General features: G+C 48.8%; 1 long non-coding RNA gene across 2 annotated transcripts; it reads left to right on the forward strand.

Moving 5' to 3' along the window:
- The first annotated feature begins 4,432 nt into the window (after nt 1-4,432).
- Nucleotides 4,433-17,406, forward strand: LOC106148682. 2 transcript variants are annotated; one of them, XR_001234328.1, is made up of 4 exons: nt 4,433-4,530; nt 6,235-6,388; nt 13,509-13,695; nt 16,966-17,406. It is a non-coding gene; the product is annotated as an uncharacterized LOC106148682 (long non-coding RNA). The 2 variants fall into 2 exon arrangements; XR_001234329.1 differs by lacking the exons at nt 13,509-13,695; nt 16,966-17,406 and adding exons at nt 8,752-8,864; nt 12,101-12,184.
- Nucleotides 17,407-19,317: the final 1,911 nt, after the last annotated feature.

Below are 19,317 nucleotides of genomic sequence, written 5' to 3' on the forward strand. Positions count from 1 at the left end.
TTAATCGCTCTCATGCCCTGTGCATTAATCCTGGTTTGCAGTTCTGTGTGTTAACCAGTGCATTTGTGACGTAGTTGTTCCATGACTGCCTCCTGTCCTAGATCACAAGCTTTTAGTGATGGTGGAATTTGGATGAGGCCAGGTCTTGTGCATGGCTGAATGCTCTAGCACTGAGCCACAAGATGCGGGATCTTGTCTGTCTTGTGCATCATGCTGACCCAGCACTTCCTGTGCAGAAAATACTGCCTCACAGCTTCAAGATTTGCAGATCCTTCCTGGACCCTCTGCTTCCCACCGTGATGACTGCATGAACTTGGCAGAAAAGGAGAGATGAAAAGCTAAGGGTACTACTCAGAGGTCTGGGTGTTTGAGCTTGGGGAATTTTCTTAAGATTTTCCTCCCTTAATTCATTTCAGCAAAGCAGACACCAAGGGCTCCATGCCTCTGAGAGTATGGTATGGGCACAGATGACTTGAGGCCACAATAGTTTAGTCTGATGGATTTCAGTGCTATTCTGCTGAGCTGCTGAGTGAGTCCAGGAGCCCTGAATAGATGGGCAGCTGTTTGTTTCTCCCAGTAATCAGGTAGGTTCTGTGGACTGTCCCTAATGAAATTTTATCTTGATCCAGTCCCAAAGAGCTTTCTGTGATGATGGGAATGTTTGCTATGTGCTGTCCACTACACCAGCCACTAGCAATGTGTAGTGCTTAAGCCCTTGAAATGTGACTAAGTAACTTTTCTTTACTGTGGAGTATTTTAGATGGCAGTGACTCCTGCATTAGGCAGCACAGCTGAGCCTCCTCACCCATCCCAGGGGAACCTATGGAGGGCCTGTAAGTGAGCACGGTGAGGATCCCTTCTTCATGAGGTGTAGTCAGGACAGCAGTGACCAAGGAGCTTAAGGAAAGGATCTGTGATATGAGAAGAAAGGCCCAGATTGTCTTGCCTTTACCTGGGGTGTGGTCTTTGCTGGCATGCATGTAAATGAAGCTTTCCACAAGCAAAGGAGAGCCTGATGGTGTGCATTTAGAAGAGCCATGGGATGGGCCTGGGAGAGCCCCACTGGTGGTGGGGGCTGCCTGGGTGGGAAGGGCCGAGGCACAGGCACAGAGACTCCTTCTGGCCGTCAGGGTTCCCCAGGAGGCACCAGCATTGAGGTGCCATGGGAGACCCAGCAGAGCCCGTGCAGCTTGACCAGTTCAGGGGCAGAAGAAAGCCTCCTTCATCCCTCAGAACCATACTTGCTGCTCTGTTCAGTGTGGCCAGTCCCTAAAACAGGGATGCATATGCCTGAAAACCCAGCACTGAAAGGGGGAAATGTGTTCCAGTCTGGATTTGGGGGTGAATAGTTGAATCCCACAATTAGAAATGAGATTCTTAAAGGCACCTATGGAGGCAGCACTACCTGGTCAGGTACCAAAAGTTAGTAAATAGTAAATCCTCTCTTGCTGGGCATGGTGGCACACACCTGTAATCCCAGGTACTTGGGAGGTTGACGCAGGAGGATCACAAATCTGAGGCAAGCCTAGGCAACTTAGTGGAACCCTGTCTCAAAATAGAAAAGGTCAGGATTGTGGCTCAGTGATAGAGCATTCAGCCATGCACAGGACCCTGGGCTTCGTCTCAATACTACTAACTCCAAAAAAATCCTTTGTTGGGGGTTGTGTATCTGTGTGCAGATGTGTCCATCAAAATCCTATGGGAGGGGCTGGGGATTTAGCTCAGTGGCAAAGCGCCTGCCTGGCAAGCGCAAGGTCGTGAGTTCAGTTCCTGGGGCTGGAGAAAAACCAAAACCAAAAAAAAAAAAATTAAAAAAAAAATATCCTATGGGAGACAGTCCACTCAGGTCAGAGATACTGAGGCCTACTGAAAGGTATGCAGGGATATTAGGACTCGTCCCTCATGTGGAGTAGAGATGACCATGGATGGAGACAGGCAGTGTGAGTGAGTCAGCTCACGGGAGCAGGGAACTGGGGGATATATTTCATAAGCCCCCTCCTCCTGGCTTCCTGCTGAGCTCTCACTGGCCAATTAATCCAGAAGTCAGAGTGTCAGAGAGCTCCCTGGGTTTCAACCTTGGGTCAGGGAGAGGGAGAAGAGTGCAGAGCACATCTGAGGGACTCCAGGGAAAAACAGCAACAGCAGAAAAAATACAAGTACAACAGCTGTTAGAACAGCCAATATCTAGAGACTGACACCACCAAATGCTGATGAGGATGTGGAGCAACAGGAACTCTCATTAGCTGCTAGTGAGAGTGCAAAGTGGGGCAGCTACTTTGGAACACACTACAAAACTGAGCATACCATTGGCGCAGAATCGATTAATCTCACCTCTCAGTATCTGCCCAAAGAAGCTGAAAGTCTGTGGTCACACAAATCTGTGTCTGAATGTGCACAGCACTTCTACTCATCACTGCCAAAACTTAGAAGTACCCAAGATGTCCTTCAGTAGGTGAATGGATAAACTGCAGAACATCCACACGATGGACTGTTACCAGGCACAAAAAGGAAATAAGCTACCAAACCATAAAAAGACAGGGAGGACGTTTAAATGACTATCCCTGCCTGACAGAAGCCAGTCTGAAAAGGTTAATATATGATACTCCAGAAAAGGCAAAACTCAGGGAGTTCGTGAAGAGAAAAGGGGCCACTAGGGGTTCAGGGAGAAGAGAGTATTAGTAGGCAGGTCACAGGATTTTTAGGACTTTGAAAATGTAATACCATCATGGTAGCTGCATTTTATATAATATGTTTGTCAAAAAATATAGAATGTACACTAGCAATAGGGCATCCTAAAATAAACTGTGGACTTTGGGTGAAAGTGAAGTCAGCATAAGCTCACTGACGGTAACAAATGTACCACCCTGGGCTAGGATGTTGGCAGCGGAAGAGAGTGGCTCTGCGTGTGTGGAGGCGGAAGGTATCTGGGAACTCAATTTTCCCCATGAGCCTGAAACTGCTCTAAAAATAGTCTATTTTTGGAAAAAAAAAAAAAAATGCAGCCCTAAGGGCACTGGCTCCCAGAAGTGGCCGGCATAGAAAGGCTGGGCAGACTGCAGTCTGAGACTAGGGGCGCCCTCTGGTGCCGCATGGCTGGGTGGAGGGGCTGTTCCCCGCACTGACAAGCATCTCCCAGGCATAGGGCGGCCCACAGCGCCTTCTCGGAGTACCTGTCTCTTCCCTCTGCTGGTGGCCGGGCCACAGTGAGCCCAGGACAAGGTCAGCAAGCGGGGACCAGGACGGAGCACAGGGTCCACCTGCAGAGTTCACTCTCCCCTGCGCTCACACACACTGGCCTCAGCCCTGGCTGCCGCCCACACCCCATTCGCAGGCTTCAACGCGGGGACTTCTGGGCCCAGCTCCGCCAGGACGGAGTCTCTGGGTCGCAGCACCCGTGCTCCTCCCCTTCCGGGACTTCCAGGTGCTTCAGGGCTTCTCGGAAGCCCCCACTGCCTCCGCGGGGCTGGTAGAGGAAACTCTATCCGTGACCCCACTTTCCTTTTGGACCGCAGCCGGCTGGGAAGATGGGGCCTGCCGTGCTCCGTGCTCCGTGCTCCACTGCGGTGCGGGGGCTGGCGGGCCTCGCGGCTGATCTGAGTTAAGCCTCTCAGTAAACCTCGTGTGGCCAAATGTCAGGGCGGGCTCCGGGACTCGTATGTTGACTCGGCAGGCACAGTGGCTGAGCGGGTTGTTTTTAATGAGGATTCCAACTTTACCTTGTACGTTTTGTGTTTGCATTGTGTTTATTACTTGCTTGTATGATTAATTTAAAATTCTTAAATGTTTGCTTTAAAAATTGCCACATCTGAGAAAAGATTTTTTTCATAGAGCTAGTCAGCATTTGCAGATGCCATAAAAATAAGAGCATGGGTTTATTAACAACAACAACAAGAGATTCTGAGCAGCACACAGCGGTGCTCATTTATAATCCCAGCTACTTGGGAGGCTGAGGCAGAAAGATTGCACAATCTAGGCCAGTATTGGCATTTAGCAAAATGCTTTCTTAAAAACATACAAAACAAATTTAAAATATTAAAATTAAGATTCCTAATTTTAAATGGAAAAGACCTTGCCAATGGGTTCCACATGTAGTATAATGTCTAACACTGTTCTTTCCTTTTACATGGCATTGAATGCCGTTAATCTCCCTGAGGATTAGCTTTCTATGGCGTTTGATCTTTTACCAGGGAAGTTGGCAGGTGCTTCTTCTAGCTGAAAGGCTATCACTATGGGGCTTGTCATGAAGATAATAACTATGAAAAAGGGTTTGAAACATACCTGATAAAGGACTTGCATCACGAATACGTAAAGAGGAGAGAGGACGTGGTGGGGTACCATCTCATGGAATCAAGACAGCTGGAAAACAGCGGCTCCGCCAGCAGCAAGAGGGGAAGGGCTCTTGGAATCCAGAAGAAAGGGGAACAGGAAGCTAAACATCGTGGAGAAACAGAAAAGCAACGCAGAGAAAAGCAGCAGCACAATGCCAACTGCAGTTGAGGCAGGGAGGAGAATCCACTCCACAAGAAGAAGGTGAGCGTGGAGGGGCGGGACAGTAGCGCTGGCTTCAGGGTAAGCCATGGCTACAGCCAGGTGGGAGCACAGGGTGCCGGACTGCCCCCGAGAGGGGCCCCCAGCACGGCAGGTGGCGCTGGGAAGAAACCCGCTGCTGCACCAGTCTCAGACTGGATAGCAGGAGGGGCTTGTTTCAGACCAAGCTGCTGGGGGATAAGAAGTCACAGGACTAGCACTCTCTATGCCCTGGGAACATCCTGCCCTGGGTGGGACAGCCTCAGAGGCGGTCATGGAGAGGCGGAAGGAGCTGCGCACCCCCTGACTGGTTTGAGCAGCAAACAGCTGGAGCTGCGGAGGACAGCGTGGTGGCGCGTTGCCCTCCGTGGTAAGAAGCCAGGCCCCATCTGTGGTCGCTAAGGGTGCTGAGTCTGAAAGCTCCCACCAGGTGGAGCCCACAAAATTGCACAGCTCATTACGTGACAAAAGCAGCTCAGTGCTCTAATTGGCTTTTATTTACAATTCCCGTCCTGGGGACAATTCTGCTCTGAAGTTTAGAAAAGGTGCGCCAGTGAGCTCAGCAGAGGGCGCTGGCTCTGTAGGCAGAAGAGCTCTACAGAAAGTAGAAATGGGAACAAGTGGTTGGGTAGAACCACATTACCTCAGGCCACTTTCCTTCTAAGAATTAAAGAATCGATAGATTTCTCTCTCCCCCGCCCCCCTTTTCTTCCCTTCCTCTGCTCTCCCCTAATTTCCCTGAAAATCAGATCAACAACTTGCTTTCAGTTTGGTGGTGCAGAACTTTAGCACGAGTGACTCCATTTTGGTTTGGCCTACTGGAGTGCATAGTGCAGGAGCTCAGTCCAAATCAATGGCCTTCTGTCATTTTTATTCAGCGCATCCTAAAGTGTCCCCAAGTTTGGATGTCAGCAAACCTAAGAATGTTTCTCTAGGGTAATTTCTAAGAAGGACTTAAGAAGTTGAGAGGGCCGAGGGCTACACCTGAGCATTGGCATGGTGAGAATCCTCCCACCATTGCTTTCCCTTTATCTCCAGAGTTCTGTGTCGATTTTGCTCCTTGGAGCACTTTGATTCCTCAGGGAACCCCAAGTGGCTCAGCGGGGAATTATTGCGATGTGCTCAGTGTCACCAAGTCACTCATGTTTCAAAGAGGGAGAATAAGCTGAATCCAAGAAAAATACTACTTGTCTTAACTTTTTAAAAATTTAAGCCAGTAGAAATAATATGTATGAAGGCAGCACTTTTGGGAGTAGTAGCCAAAGAACTGATAAAAGAAAACCAATTTCTAACATTTAAAAAAAAAAAACTTCCTAGAGAAAGTATAACAAAAGCTGTGCAAGACCTCTTCACGGAAAACGGCAAAATGTTAGGAAAACGGCAAAATGTTAGGAAATGCTATGCTTGTGATTGGTCAGCTCAGTACTAGAAAAATGCTGCGTCTCCTGCAATTTATTTTCGGATTGAATGTAGTTGCCATCAAATTGTCACTGAATTTTTTTGCAGACATTGCCAAGCTAATTCTAAAATTGGTATGGAAGCCCAAAGGGCGCTAGCAAACCAAGCAGTCTTAAAGAACAGTGAAGCTGGCCAGCCTTATATGACCAGCCAAGGCTTGTCACAAAGCACCAGCCGCCGAGACACTTGTGTTGCCGCAACCATAGACAGCGCTATGGGAGAGGCTAATTTGTCTTTGGTTCTTCTCAGTTATGCTGGAATTCAGAGACTGTGATTGCTTGAAGATCCTGGAATTAACATCACTCAGAAATGGCTTGCCCTTGCGGGGAAGGCCTGGGCTGCGCCCTCAGTCAGAGACACATCGGACTGTGGAGGTCAGCAGTGGTTCAACTTTCCTGCTCAGGTGAGGGAGAGAGGCAGAAGCTTGTTGTTAACAAACTACTATCACTGTTATGCCAGAACATTTCTTCTAAATTTTCCTTCATCACCTTCCCCTTGGGAAATGTGCAGTGCGGGCCAACCACTAGCATAGATATGTGGGGAGCCCAGCCAGCCCTGGCTCACTGATCAGGCATCAGAAGTCTAGTGTTCAACACCCTGAAACCCTTCAAGGGTAAATCTAATACAAATGGAAGGAACACTGCTGGGGACCAGATAAACATAGGAAGGTCAATTTATACAAGAGACTACTGTTTATCAAATCATTAAGGTCGTCTGTGCGCTCTGTGTGCATTTGCAAAACTCACAATCGCTAGGCTAGAGACAAACAGACAGGCAGGCAGGCAGGCAGGCAAAGACAATGTGTATGGACGCCCTGCATGTAGGAAAGGAGTTTAAATGTTACTTTCATTTGATCAGTCAGTCTGTTAGTGGACTTGTAGACTCCCGGGCCTCGGGAATGATTACAGGAGGTGAATTCTGGGCAGGTTTACAGAGTTTGACTTGAACTCCACCCTGCTTCTCCCCATATCCTGAGCACCTGTCCTCCTCTCCTGCACTACTCCAATTGGGATCATTGGGCCAACAGCCTCCCTCTCCCTAGCAGCTGGTCCCTTCCTACCTGCCTTATGAATCCCAGCCGTTGTGCCCTTGCTTCCACCAGAGTGAAGATCACTGCGCTGTCTTTAACCATGGGATGCATGTAGAAAACAGCGGTCAGTGTAAAAACCAAAGCGGGGACAAGGAATTTAGGATGGCAAGATGTGCGGTGCCTAGCTGCATGTAAACCTGCGGAGACGGAGGTCATCAGAGGGACCCACACTCAGAAAGGACCCCCTTTAACGGAGGCTTCCCATAGCTCATGACTTCCTACCACTTCATTCATGGCCTGGTGCTTCTGTCCTTGTGTTACCGAAGGACAGTCCATGGGGCTTTCTTCCAGGTTCTTGTTGTCCTGAACCAAATACTGCACAAGATACACAAAAAAGGCAGCAAAGTGTACACTTATTGAAGGCAGAAAAAAATTTTGTTCTGGAGAATGACAGCGGGCTGCTAAAAGGCTCCCAGCAGCTCCCAGGATGGGGAAAAATGTCTTTCATATCCAAAATTTCCAGGTTATTTCTCCCTCATGTCAATAATGCATCAGGAGAGTCATCCTATCGCTCACTCACTTGGCGTCACACCATGTATAAGACTGTTCTGTCAAAAACTTGTCCGACTTCCTGTTACCTGGAGATGAAGGATCAGAAATAGTCTCTTTTGATTGGCTGTGCCCATATGCAAATGAAGGATTGAAAAGAGCATCTTCTGATTGGTCCTGTGAACAGCACCAGATTCAAATGGCGGATGGAAAGTAGCAAGTTTCTGATTGGTTCTGTGCACAGTGATGGTGGCCTTGTTGTACTGGTAGTGTGCCCCTCCCCCGAAGCACCCCTCACTGTCACTCCCATCTTACATATATATCCATAATGCATAGAGAATTAAATAAGACATATTTCAGCCTGACAGCGAAGAGAAAAAGGCAGAATACCAGGCCCCACCCGAGGCTGGCTCAATCAGACGCTTCGTGGTAACAAGCCCCGTGGGCGGTGGGTCTAGGCAATGTCTCAGGCTCTTCATTTGCTCTGTTATTCTCAGTCTGCTTTATAAAACTTACAGAGTGAGGACATCCTCAAAAACAGATGCACAGATAAAGTCTTTTTACTCATCAGTGCAGTTTTAAAATGAGAAAGACAAGGGTGGAAAGTGAGCCGGAAAGACACAAAGCATCTCCAGAATGTTTGTCGTGAGACAACTAGCCGGGTTTGGGAAGGCAGGGGTTAGGAACCAAACACGGTCGGAGGCTGTGGGAACAGAGATGAGTCAGAGCTGCTGGAGCTTCTCTGCCTTTGTCCTGTCTGCAAAGCCGTGTTCCTCCAGTAAGGTAAACACGCCATGCTTTGTTAGTCTTGAGCCATCAACAAAGCAGAACACTTGTACACAACACATCAAACAATGTCCTACAAGAGGAATGCGTTTTTAATCCGTAGATTACAGCAACAACTTGGAAGGAAATTGAGGCTGTGGGCCAGGGACTGTCCAATATGTTACCCAATTCTCCGCCAGCCAGGGCCTGAGCGGTGACAAACAAGATGCTGGCGCTCATAGCCCCTTCTCTCTGTATCCCTTCTGCACTGACCTGCTGGCAGAATTGTAAAAATGATCCTGAGAGCCCAGTGCCTAATCAAAGCAAAACACTTAATGTTTGACTAGCTCAGCCATCAGCTTGTGTTGCAAAATAGTTTTAAAACAAGATAGTTAGAATTTGAGCTTTATGTTCTTCTTCAGCCAGAAGTCCTGCCAGCCGCAAGATGTAATCTGGTGGAGGAAATTCTGAGAAATTTCACTAGCATTAAGACATTCAAGGAACTGAGGGACCGGGGTGTCAAAAGGAGCATCAGGTGGGTCCAGGGGAAGGGATGGATGAAAGCAAAGGAGAGAAAAGGCACTGCTGTCTTGGTGACCAGTTCATCCTCGTTTGCCTGGGACGTTCCCAGGTCTGACTTAATGGGAAACTCCTCAGTCCAGAGCAGAGACGCCTCATCACCCTCTGACCTGTGAGCTGGGGATGACTGGCAGGTGGGCAGAGCAGGACCTTGCGGGTTCCTGGTCCCCAGCAGTCTGGACAGTCTGAGATGCACCCTCAGGGAAAGGGGTAGGGGAGGGAGGAACCACCAGTTTCTTATTGGAAACTCTAGCAAGGGTAGTGGCTTTGAATCCCTGCTTTCATTTGGAAGACGCCTTCTTGAAAATCCTTGAAAACACTTCCTGTTTTTAATTAAGGAGATCCCTGGAGCATTTCCATACAGTATTCTCTTTTAGCTGAGATTTTGTACTTTTCTCCTCTCACTTCATTAAAACAAAAACAAAAAAGACCAGAAAACATCACCCCCTGCCCTGCAGGTGGTATTCAGGGATTTAGTTCAAGACTCTTTTGAGAAAGTACAGAATGAGCTCAGCCCCTATTTCTCAAAGCCACCAGCTAAGTGTCACCAGCTGGAGTGGATCCTTGCTTTAGTGATGACAGAAATTAAAAAGAAGCACAAATTTACAGGGAAAAAAATGTTGTAATTGGAAAGTAAGAGAAAGACAGGAAAAGGACTCCGGCTTGGGTAGCTGGCAGAGGCATCTGCTGATCCAGGAGCCAGCTTTTAAGGATAAGCCAGGTGGGCCAGGGTCTGGTCAATCATTATCTCAGTCCTGGTTTTGTAGTTCAGGTGAACTGCTGTAACTTGAAGGGAAAGTCAGTTCCTGCTGTAGGAGTAAATTAGCCACATGAAGCTCCGCTGGAAACCAAGGTGACCATGGGTTTAGGCAATGAAGCTTGAAGGTTGATGAGATAGGCCTGGTAAAGCTAGGGCTCACGGACGGACACTCCCTGAATGACTGCCAGGCCTGTATGCAGAGACCAGAGGGATTTGACCCAAGGTTTCACAAAACGAAGGTCAAGCTTTGGTCTACTTTTAGGTAATATTGGGCATTTATAGGCTGAAGTGAAGTCATAGTCTTTAACCTAACTGCTTCAGAAGAAAATACAAATTATGCTTTTCATGAGTAACAGGCTAAGGGCCCGGCAGTTTTTTCTTTGTCCCTACAGTGGCCAGTTCTCCCTGTGCCCCAACAGTCTCCCTCCCCATCCCAACTGACCCTATTCCCTACGCAGAGCTGGATCTCCAGGCAAAGAGCAGGGCCCAGGGCTTGGCTCCGTGCCACCCCAGACAATCTCCTTCCTTCCCCCTCAGCATGACTGGGGATCATGCAAACATGGTGTCATGGTTTAAATATACAACATCCCCCTAAAGTCTCAGCTGTTCAGAGATGGGCTTTGGAAGGTGCTCGGGTCATGGAGACATGGATGTGCTTTCAGGAGGTGGGGTCCAATTGGAGGAGATGGGTCACTAGGGCATAACTTGTAGAAGTGTACTTTTATGCCCAGAGCCTCTCTTCCCTCTCCCTGCTTTCCTCTACCATGCCCCTCTGCCATGTCACTTCTGCCTGGGGGCCAACCAACCAAAGACTGAACCCTCTGAACCTATGAGCCAAAATAAATCTCTCCTCAAGTTGCAAGTCCCACATATTTTGTCTCAGTGATGGAAAAGCTGACCAACACTCAAAGTATGTGACTTTGGAGAAGCTTCACCCTTGTCCCTCACCATAGACAGCTCTTTATACTCCCTGGATGGCAGATTAAGAAGGACTGGTTCTTAGGGCCAGTCCCAAGGAACTGTCCTCACCTCCTGTGGTCATATGTGGCCCAGAGGACATTGAAGAGTCACATGCTTCTAGTACACCAGAGACCACAGGCCGGGAGGTGGCCCAAGGGGATGGGCAGGAGACCAGGCTCCATGTGCCAGCAGAAGCTCTATACCTATGTGGGAATGAAGTCTGTGGTCACACGTGAAGCCTACAGTGTCAGGCATCTCATGCTAGTGCTGCTGCTATAGTTAACATCCGCTGGGAGCTCAAAGCTCTGCCTCTCAATTCTTAAACAGCTCAAGTTCAAGGAATTGCTACATAACATCCTGCCCCTTCCCCCACGTAGGCAGATTTTCCTGTTGTTTCTGTTATAGGGATGAACCAAATTAGTTACATGCTTTAGAAAAGGAAGAAGATTTTATTACTACAGCCAAGTGTGGTGGGAAAGCATACATATATCCACACACTTCCGCCTACAGCAACCCCCTCCCCCCAATACATATGCCCTCGAGTGAGAGAAGACATGCAGAGAATTGGTCCTTGTTGCTAAAATCCTTGCAAAAGTCACAAGTTCCTTCAGAAGAGTAAAAGAGAATGTTTCACGGTTTGCTTCCCGTCCTCCGTTAAGTGAACCTGCTGTTCCTCAGAGAGAGAAACAGCTGATTACCCTGGTTTATTGCCCTCGTGTTGATTTTCTGGCCTCCTCGGCAGCCAGGACACCCCAAACCTGTGTTCAGCTCCTGGTGTGTTCAGTAAACTCGTGGGCAGCTGGGACGACATCCATCCACATCCATCTCTCTGGTCTATAAGAGTATAAGTTAGGATCTGCCTTTGTCCCAGTAGATTTTTTAAATGTTTGCTTGCATTTCATGTGCTGTAATGATGGTTTTAAAGCCAGACTTTACCCAGAAATTATGGCAGAGGGGGACGTTCAGGCCAGCCAAACCCCAAAGCCCAGAGACTGTGATGTATACAATGCACTCCTGTTAATATAACTATGCAGGATTTGACTTCCCCTCACACGCCAGGCCAAAAAAGTATTTTATGTAGCAACAAGACTCTTATTTCTTGGGATTTTTCATGAAATGATTTTCACTGGGAAATGCTGAAGACACCTTCCTTTTCTATGTGTTATATATGGGCTGGATCTTAAAAGCTCCCAAGGGCCCTATGCTAGTGGGTGTCTTCCAGTCTGTGTTGGCGCTGGGAGGGGGTGGAGCTATTGAGAGGCGGGCCCCATTGTGCGGAAGTGAGGTCATTGGGGCGTGTCCTTGAAGGGATATTAAGATTCCTCCCCCTCCCCCTCTCTCTTTTCTTTTCCCAGCCAGCACCAGGTGAATAGGTTCCCTCCAGCTGCTTCCACCATGATCTTCTGAGGCCATGGTCCACAACTTCTGAAACCATGAGTCAAAATAAACTTTCTCTCCTTTCCTTACCTCAGGTATTCTGTCACGATGATGGAACGCTAACACTCTATGCTTTACTCTGCCTGCCACCCACCCACCTCATCACAACTGTCTGCAGTGAGTGTGGGGACAATCACAGCTCACAAAGCCTGACTTTCCAGGCTTTTGGAGCCTGGTTCAGAGTAGCCACTTACCTGACTCCCGTCACACGCTTGTCTTCACTGCCAGAGACCTCTGTGATGAGAAAGTAAGCCTTCAAAGGGGAGCAGTATGCCCCTACACATATCAGGGGATGGGGATCAGTGTCCAGAGGTGACCAAAGACCTTCAGAGTGTCATAGAGAACAATATAAATCTATAGTTTAAACTCTGCCACATGGAGAGATTACTAAAGAAATCTCAAACAAAAAATCTATAGTTTGAAAAACAGAGTATTTGCATTTGAAGTTTAATCTTTACAAAAACTGTGTCAAAATAATACCACATCATTACAGAAACCAGAAAAAAATCATGCCACCGATGTGACCATCTTGACATTTTGAATATTTATGAACTTTCCATATTTATCAGATACATATTTTATCGATGGATTTACAGTTTGATATCCTGTTTTTTACTCACTATAAAGCCATGCACTTAAAAATGTTAGTAGTTACCATGATAGCAATGTATTGTACTTCCTATTGTATGTGCCCTAGTTTATTGCTCAAACCGTCCCTGCCTGTGTCACTGGGAGCTTGTTATACCTAGATGAGCCCCAGGAACTTCATGGGCTCCCAGGTGGGGCTTTTGGAAGGGGATTGGATTTGGGGGACTTATAGGTGACCTACTGTTAGGAAGTAGTGCCCAGCTGGAAGAGGCGGGTCACTGGGGGGCGTGGCCTGGAAGAAGTTACCTCCTTCCCAGGCTCCTCCTTTCTCTCTCTTTTTAATTTCTCTTCTTGGCTGCGATGATGCCAGCAGCTTCTTCCGCCGTGCCTTTCCACCGTACCCTCCTGCCTTGGAGTCACCCACCATTTAAACACTGAGGCTTCTAAAGTGTGAGCCAAATATGAATAAATAAATAAAATAAAATGTGAGCCAAAATAAACCGCTCCTCCTTTAAGTTGTGAGCATCAGGTATTTTGTCCCAGGGAGGAGAAAGTAACTGAGATGGAGCACTCTTTCTGGTTGGTTCCCGGGTCCATTGGTCATGTCTTCATTCTTTTGTTCTTTTAGCTCTTCCTCATTTTCTGGTACTACAAAGATGCTCCCAGCTCCTTTTGTATTTTTCCCTCTGGTACCTGAGAACCAGCTGTTTCCTCAGGAAACTCTGGTTCCTATTATTGGGGAATGGGACTAGAAACCAAAATCTGGGTACTGTTTTAATTAATTTTTCTCTAATAATTGGTTTCTGTTCATAATTTTATAAATATTTTCTCGTCTTTTCCTTATATTCTGTACAGTGGTTTTGGAGGATTTCAGTACCTGCTAAGATTGTGTATGTGGACTGTATGGCTCAAGACTCACGTGGCTGAGAAGGTTATATCTCCATTCCTGCTGCTCCCTTCTGCTTCCTGGCTGCTATGATGAGAGAAGCTTCCGCTGCTCAGGCCCTTCCACCTTGCAGCCAGAGGATTATGGACTAAAAATGTAAGATAAAACAAGCTTTTCCTCCTTTAAGCTGTGGGTGTTGGCATTGTGTCCCAGGGACAAGAAAGTGACTAAGACATTGCAGGTTCCAAAGAAATCCCACTCACATTCCAACTCCCCTACCATAGGGCTACACTGAGTGTAGATCCAAGAGTCACAAAGCCAGCTCCCGGCTGTTTCCATAGAAAGCCTGCCTCTTGGTCTCATTGCAGCCACTTTGGAATCTGATGTCTATCAGTCTGGGCTTCTCTCCCGAAACCCCTACATTAATATCCTGTGACACCCCGCTTTGTGCACACCTAGAATCTTAACTCTATTGGTCTTTCACAGTGCAAGTATTTTTAATAACAATTTCTCTATGGGTTCTTTAGGAAGAGCATGAATAAATATAAAAGGGATAGGCTGAAAATACTTTTTCTAAATTTTATTTTGAGACAATCTCACTAAGTGGCCCAGCTGGTCTTGAACTTGTGATTCTCCTGTCTCAACTTCCTGAGGAGCTGTGTTACAGGCATACATCACTGCACCCAGATGAAATAAGTACATTTTAATGTGGACATTCAGGGGCAACAGCTCTTATTTTCATGTACCCAATGCTCGATCTCTTCTTCTAGCAGCAGAACTCTTCCTTCTGGTGGGAAGCCCGTTCCATATGTCCGGTCCTCCCCTCTCTTCCCCAGGGTGTCAGTCCTAGCCAAAGAGAGGGTTCCACCCCTGATTCCCTGGATGTGCGTGGAAATAAGAAAAGCATCTGTGCTGTAACCTCAACCTGCTCAATTCCTCCCTTCATTAAGGACAAGGGGAAGGAGGGCAGGGGTGTGGATGACAACAGTTCAAACCTACCTCCAGCTTTGTCTACAGCCATGAGCAACCCACATTGGTTGGTAACATGAGCCAATGAATTCTCTGTGCTGTTTATGGCAGTCTGAGTTGTGTCTTTATGTCTGTTACATCTCTGTTCCATGGCTGCAAGAGTCCAGAAGAAGTCACAGACATCCACAAGCAATCATGGCCCTGGTTGTTCAGTAGGTCCCATTGTACATCACACTAGAGGTCTGATGGCCACCAGTGTGCCCAGAGAAGACAGCTTCCACTCTAGCCCTGTCTGCATGCTGGGGGCAGACCCAGACCACATAGGTTTGCAGAACCACTGCTTCCTGAATTACTGTTTGTGCAGAAAACTGTGCCCCCTTGGGGCTATTCTATGTCACCTTCTGGGTTACACTGTTAAGTCTCCTCTCAACAGAAGGGGCAAACAGGGACAACCCAGCACAACTTCAGCTGCTTCATGCCCAGTATTCTGTGGGTTATAATATTACAGGAAATTAGCTTTTCCCACCACAGGCAAATCACTGAGCTGTGGATGAACATCCCAGGAGGCGTTTTCAGATCTATGAACTGTGTTTCCCTTTCACAGACATTTTATAGCATAGCAGCAGTGTTGGTCTAGCCATTTAAGTCAGCATGAGATTCCTGCTGGCTTCTCCAGGCAGGGACACTGGGGAGGCGGGGACACTGCCACTGAGCTCTTCCCGCGCGCCTGCTCCCAGCCCCCAGGCAGCCCCTCAAAGGGGAAACCCACAGACAGCGTCCTGTGATTGTTTCTGTTTTCCCTGGGTGGATGCTTGCCAGAGGCTGTGTTAGAGAATATGCTAGATTTGGAGGGTCATCTGTTCTGGCCACAGGAATAAGCCAGAGACCTCTAGTGAAGAAGAAGTCTAGAATATTCTGTGGTCAGAATGGTGGCACTTTTCCATTTACAATTGTTGAAGTTTTCTGCAAAACCAACTATTGATCACTGCCTGAAAGGGAGGTTCTGGACTCAGGGGACCCCCCCCCCCCCATTGAAGCACACACCACCTCTGTTGAGGTTCTGCTCCTTGTAACCGGACTCAGGTGACTGAGGACCAGAGGGCTTGGGCAGCGGGTCCTTCCAGGGGTAGAGAGTGGGGGGAGGGCTGATAGTGTCTGATCTCCCCTGGGGCCACAGAGCTTCCTGGGGCCACAAGAGGAAGATGCAGAGGTGTTCTGGGCTCCAGCCACTCCTTGCCGACAGCTGCCTCCCTGCCCGGAAGTTTCCATCCCTGTAGCTCTGTGGGGAAGCTGTTTTTGAAGTGGGCTGACTTCCCTCCTGGCCACCTGGGGTGAGTGCGGGTGGTGCTCCTTTCCTTCCCATCCCTCTTTCTTCCTTTCTTCTTCCTCCTTTCTCTCCTCTTCCTCTTTCCTTTTCCTCTCTATTCTTTTCTGCCACTGCCGCCTCCACTTTCTCCTCCTCCCTTCCGTCAGCCTTTCCATGGGCGCTCCATGAGGCGAGCAGGGACGGGGGATGTGGCATGAGGCAAAGCCCAACAGACTAGAAGGAGGAGAGGGATTTCATTGCTTCTTGAGTCAAAATCCCAGTGGGAGGAGGCTGGGTAGAAACTGCAAGGCTCATCAGAGGCAGGCATCCTTGAGCAGAAAGCTGGCTTCTGGCTTGGGGTACACCCGAGGGAAAAGACCAACGTGCACACGCAAGGTGGAGGTTAAATAGGCAATGACCGAGCGCCGGGCAGGCGCCGGGCGACAGGCCTGGGGCGCATGCGCAGCTAAGCCTCCTGTGGAGAGCCGTGCTGGACTCTCCGGCATTCACCATTCACCATGGCCTAAGAGGGGGGGCTAGCAGGACACAGAAGGGTCTCAGGGAGCCCCCAAAACTCCAAGGCCTGCACCCATCTCCCAGCACTTCTGCATGGCGCTGTCTGCATCAGAACATGGTGCCTGACCAGGTCAGCGGCCACAGACAAGCAGGACAGGTGGCTGCAGGATGCAGGGCTGCCAGCAGAAGCAAGAGACAGGGAGCAGGCGGGCAGTGCCCCCAAACATCAAGTGGGTCTGGACTCCAGGGGGAGGCTCCACATCGAGCTACATCCACCATCTACAAGAGCGGACAAGGGAGGATAGGAGAAGGGGTGCAGCCTGAGATACCTGGGCACCTATAACTTTTCTGAACCTACCAGCTGGAAAGGGAGAAGCGGGGCATGCTGGGGAGGGAGAGATGGCCAGGCAAAGCGGACCTCACACCTGCTCAGTGTCCGTGCCCGCGCACAGCAGGCTGGCCCCGGAGTGCCTGTCCTATGAGATAGTCAGGTCCCTGTGCCCAGCATCTAGTTACCGCTCCCAGCCTGGGGCTCATCTTGCAGGGGAGATGGAAATCCACTGGGGAAGAGGAAATAAGAGCATCCTGGGCTGAATCGTGACCCCACATTCCTATGTTGTAATCCTCACACCCAGGACTTCCAAAGGGACTTTAAAGAGGTGACTAAGTTCAACATGACCATGGGTTGGCTTCAGCCAATCTGACTGGTGTCTTCATAAGAAGAGGAGCTCAGGACACGGAGAGGCACCAGAGATGGGCACGCCCAGAGGAGAGACCAGCTGGGGACACAGGAGAAGGTGGCCATCAGCAAGCCCAGGAGAGAGGCCTCTGAGACAGGAACTCTCCACACCCCTTGACCCGGGACTCTCGCCTCCAGACTGTGAGAAAGGAGGGACCTGCTGTTTGTCTCTCGGTGTGTGGTACTTCTTATGGCAGCTGTAGTAAGAGACATAAATAATATTGTGTGATGAGAATATGAGCAAACACATTTTTAAATATGGCTCTGGGTAGTTCTTCACGGAACAGGGGACTAGGAAATAGCAGTGGGTGGTGAGGGTCACTGCTGAAGAAAGGCTGAAGGGGCAAGGGTTCTCCAAGAGGGCGACATCTCAGCTGACTTCTAGATGTTGGGACACAGCTCACCACGAAAGCACTGCATGGACAGGTTGAGCACCTATAATCCAAAATCTGGAACTTTTTGAGCACTGACCTGATTCCTCTAGTGGAACTGTTTCATGCACATTATTAGAAATAAAAATATTGCACAAAATTACTTTCAGGCTTTTGGTATCAGAGGAAATTAATTTCCTGTTGGGTTTCATCCCAAGGTATCTCATGATACAGATGCAAATATTCCAAAATCCAAAAATATCCAAAATCATTTCTAGTCTCAAGTATTTTGGGCTACTCAGTCTGACTGAACACAGGCCAGAGGTGTTCTGCTGACAGCATTCTGTTTGGGGTAATTCTTTCCCTCCTTCCTGGAGGAATGCCTCTTCCCCTGTATTAGTCACTTTCCCATCACTGGGATGAAATCCCCAATGCCTGAATGTAAAGGAGGAGAGGTTTATTTCAGCTCACAGTTTCTGTGGATTCAGTCCATGGTAGCTGGCTCCAAAGCAAAAACAGCATGGTGAAAGGGGCCGGGGGCCATGGCTGTTCACACCATGGCAGCCAGGAAGCAGAGAAAACGGGGGAGCTGGAGCGGAGAATACACCTTCCCAAGTTACATCCCCAGTGAGACTTTTGGGGGCATTCTAGATCTAAACCATAATACCATCCCACTCCAAGCAAAGAACTGAATTCTAACTCCTTCTTCAAGGCATATCTCAAATGGCTGCTTTACTTCCATTCAGACTGATCGTTACACTCAAGATTACATTCACCATCTTTGGCATTTCTATGGCTTTTTAAAAATATTCTTTGTGTATGACTTTTACTTACAAGTGAATTCAGTCATATTATCATTGGCCACCAACTAACACCAGATATTTTGCTAAATATTTCTGGGTTCAAAGCAAATGGACATGGCACCCTGGTAAATAGTTCCTGAGTAAAGCAAACAGTGGGTGTCTGGAGAGAACTCTACAGCCAGGCTCACTATCACCAGCTGGGAGAGTCACCTCCGTAATAAATGTTATGAGAAGGTTGGTCCCCAGCTCCCCATCTTCCTACCTGCCTATGTCCTGGTAGGTTCCTGCCTGGTTCCTACTGCTTTGGCACCTGTGTTGTGTCTGGGAAGGAAAAATCAAAGGGATGGCAGATGGCCTCCCAGAGAGACTCTGATCTGCAGCACGTCTAGACAGAACTTGGCCACAGCATCTTCACTTTCACTGTCCTTAAGGGGTCATGCAGGCTGATGAAGGAAGGGTGTCGGGGACAATCAGCTGTAATGCAATGTGGAGAAGAGTCAGAAGAGGGGACGAAGGACTCCAGAGGTGCCAGGAAAGGAAGGGGCACTGGGTTATGGGGAAGTGAGACTATGGAGGAGGTGATATGCGGGTGAGCACAGAGAGCAGCGGAGGTTTCCTGGACTGGAATGGGGCCCTGGAGACAGGGACTGGGGCGTGGACAGCGTCCCCTGTGCATGGAAGGGGGGGTGGGGGAGGGGTGCTGTGGAGAACATTGCGTGCCAAGGCCTGAGCTCGCTTACCAATTACGCTACACAACTTCTTGCGATTGCTGTTTCAGACCCCCAAGCTAAGCTGGAGTTCCAGTACCACAGCCACTGGCAGCTCTGCCCTAACAGAAAACGAAGGGGGCTGGGTGTGGTGCTTACAGGGGCCTCTCATGCGCTACTTCCTTTGCCTGGCGAATACCAGGGTTTTGGACCCTCATGTGGTCTCTCACGCAGGAAGCAGGCTGACCCAGGCAGACGCCTTTGTGGCTCTTGTTTGACCTGGGTCCCATTCCTGCCTGTGTGGCTGTCACTCTGGCACTGGGGGCCCAGCCTTACATTCTTCCCATGTTCTTGGGACACCTGAACT

This window comes from Chinchilla lanigera, unplaced genomic scaffold, assembly GCF_000276665.1.
Source record: "Chinchilla lanigera isolate Chin_1 unplaced genomic scaffold, ChiLan1.0 scaffold00025, whole genome shotgun sequence".
NCBI lineage: Eukaryota > Metazoa > Chordata > Mammalia > Rodentia > Chinchillidae > Chinchilla > Chinchilla lanigera.